At 33.7% G+C, this 3,296-nt stretch overlaps 1 protein-coding gene across 1 annotated transcript in view; it reads left to right on the forward strand.

The window, feature by feature from the left end:
• The window catches only part of LOC111087312 (transmembrane channel-like protein 2), a 77,676-nt gene extending 75,595 nt beyond the window's left edge, over nt 1-2,081 (forward strand). Inside the window, 1 exon segment of the mRNA XM_022393552.1 lies at nt 1,939-2,081. The gene's annotated coding sequence lies outside the window, so the exon portion shown is untranslated.
• The last annotated feature ends 1,215 nt before the right edge of the window (nt 2,082-3,296 follow it).

A 3,296-nucleotide genomic window follows, 5' to 3' on the forward strand; every position in this document is an offset into this window, starting at 1 on the left:
GTCTTCAAAATAAGGGTGCGTCTTGTACACCGGTGATTCTTATATTCCGAAAAATACGGTATTAGGTGTTTCTGTCAAATATGAAGATATGCTTCTTACTTGTACTTGCTTACTGTGTCATCGAATTAATTCGGATTAAAAACTTCATTACCTCACCGGTAGTAATCTGTTGCCTTAGCTGTAACTGTTGATATTATCCTACTCTGAACGGTGGGACTGTTGTTTCTTGTTGATGGCACTACAGGGGGATCAGATCATTGGTATTTAGGTCTTGAAGACCTGGGAGGGTCAGGTACTCATTAGACCTCTTCCTCCCTCCTGAACTGTTGTTATTTAGTGTGCTATTGATTTGGGGTTTGGTAAGATGCTTTGAATGTCTATTTATTGCTCTTGCTACTTTCTTTTTCAGGACCATGTCCGTTTATGTTACCTGATTAATTATTTGTTTTAATTAGTTATGTTAACTGTGCGATTGTGTTCTGTGACGTTTGTGGAACGAGTAATTGTATGATCTGTGGTAGTGGGGGGGTAAGGTGTTCGATATCTATTTTAATAATGAGTGTGATGCAGTCCTCTTGGGTTTCTGTATTGTGCTAGGAATTCATATATATATGGTACTAAATGTGCATTCAACATTACTATTTTCTTTTCCCTGTTCAGCTATTATTTTGAACATGAAATGCAGTGCTGTCACCTAGTGGATGTAATTTTGTTGCTGTTTTTTCATCTTAGTGCCAAGTTATAGTTTTTATTTACGATTTCGTTTTTCCCTGTTCAGCTATTTATTTAAACATGAATTGCAGTGCTAGTGGATGTAATTTTGTTTTTTATCTTAGTGCCAAGTTATAGTTTTTGTCAAATTACTAGTTTTAACTGTGAGTGTTCCTCGTTGAAAAATCGGTTTAATAATTCTCGGACATTTTATGTATGATACAGAGTTAACTATATTTTGTTTATACTCATGTGGTTTTCTTAGATACGTGCACTTTATTTCGAGGTAAACTGCTCACCGGTATTATATAAGCAGATGTATTAACCATCTACTGGTCCTTAAGCTAACGAGGTGTGGGCCTTATGCATGTAGCAACTAGAAAATGCAAGATATTTAATTCGTCCATCTATACGTTTGTTTGTTTGTTTTTTTAATTTCGCGCAAAGCTAAACGAGGGATATTTGCGCTAGCCGTCCCTAATTTAGCAGTGTAAGACTAGAGGGAAGGCAGCTAGTCATCACCACCCACCGCCAACTCTTGGGCTACTCTTTTACCAACGAATAGTGGTATTGGCCGTCACATTATAACACCCCCATGGCTGAAAGAGTAAGCATGTTTGGTGGGACGGAGATTCGAAGCCGCGACCCTCAGATTGCGAGTCGAGTGCCCTAACCACCTGGCCATGCCGGGCCCCATCTATACGTGTAAATAACTATGAAAGGATTACACACAAAAAAGTACAATTGTTAACTTCATATTTTTATTTTATCATGCAGGATTTAACAGTTACTATGTCACACGGAATATAATTTCACCGTATTGTACGTAAGATTTAATATCATACAGAATATTCCAATATGAAAGCTTTACACATAAAAATAAAGTAACAATTAGTGCATATTTGTGAGTTTATTCGTCGTTGTTCGTGTACCTAAATTATGATAGTTTTTCAGAATATTATTCAAACATATTCTAAGAGTCAGTTCAAAGAAACGAGTACTTTTTTTAAAAATTTAAGAATATCCAGTGCATAAAGAAACGCAAACTGTAAGATGAAGCTTTGTAAACTAAGTTTGTTATAATAGATAAGATGTTTAAATGTTTAGATATTAAAGAAACAGAATATCACAGTGAGTTTATGTTTTTCATTCTTTTTCATAAGAGTTTATGTGTTTCTTTCTTTTTTATAAGGGCTTATGTTTTCTTTATTCTTTTTTTTTTTCTAGAAGCTAAGACCCAGGGACATTGAATCGCTGTAGAACAATGAGACCCTTTGTATTTGTATCACGCATAAAAATTGTTTGCATCATTTGAACATTTGTAATTTGTGAAAATTATTACTCAAAGTGGTTTTTCATATATATATATATGCATGTCAGTATATCTTTTTATGATATATATATAAAATGTTTTCTCTCTTTGAATTAAATGTTTAAAAAAAACATTGTGTTTAAGTCTCTTGTTACATATTTTACTGACCCCCCTGATTATAACACAAATACTGAAAATAATTAAATTCCGTATTCTGACTGACTCCCCCACCCTACCCAATGAATCCATAGATACCGAGTACCTTAACAATACCGTGTATTTTGTGTATTTATTCTCCCCCCCCCCGACACTTTTCTGCAGTCTACACTTTGGAAACCCCTAACTTTGCATAGAATATTTTACTATCGCACACGTTAATTAAATGTTATGACATTATCTATCGGAAGTTCTACATTGATTGAAGGCTGTCGTTGATGCATGTATAATAACTCCGCTTTCACTGTGGTTTCGAAGTAGATAAGTACATGTTTGGATTTTTTATTTTTTGAGATGACAGAAAAGGTTTGTGTCTGATCACCTGTCAGCATATTTAAGCATCAGGATCACAATAAAATTAATTCAGTGATTTAATTCGAAACATACAACAACATAAAAAATTAAAGAAACAGGCAATACACATACAGTAGCCACAAACAAGTAATTTCCAGTAGATAGTGAGTTTAATAGTGATATAAAACATTATCAAAAATGAAAAAGATAAGTTGTTCAACCCACCAGTATTTTTTTATGTTAGCTCTTTGATTTATACTAAGCGTCATATTTTCATGCGACCCTAAACCTTATAGGTATACGATTGTGGAATATTGTTCCTAATGCACTGTTTTATTCCCAATAATTCAGCCAAGTTGTTTTGTCACCTTTGACCTTCTTTGTTTTTATAGAAGCCCTACAACCTCAAGAATGTTTATATCACGACTTTGTACAGGCCAAGTCATAGTTGTGAGTTTTTCATGTCTTTTTACAGTCAATATATCATTTTACCACATTTTTTCTATGTTTGGGATCCAATACAGTCAATATATCATTTTACCACATTATTTTTATGTTTGGGATCCTATACAGTCAAGATATCGTTTTACAAAATAATTTATATGTTTGGGATCCAATACAGTCAATATATCATTTTACCACATTATTTTTATCTTTGGGATCCTATACAGTCAAGATATCGTTTTACCACATTTTGTCATTGTGTTTACGGAAGATGAATTATCGCTCGGTGACCATGTAACAAATTGCACTATAAGAAGCT

Source organism: Limulus polyphemus, unplaced genomic scaffold, assembly GCF_000517525.1.
Source record: "Limulus polyphemus unplaced genomic scaffold, Limulus_polyphemus-2.1.2 Scaffold2002, whole genome shotgun sequence".
NCBI lineage: Eukaryota > Metazoa > Arthropoda > Merostomata > Xiphosura > Limulidae > Limulus > Limulus polyphemus.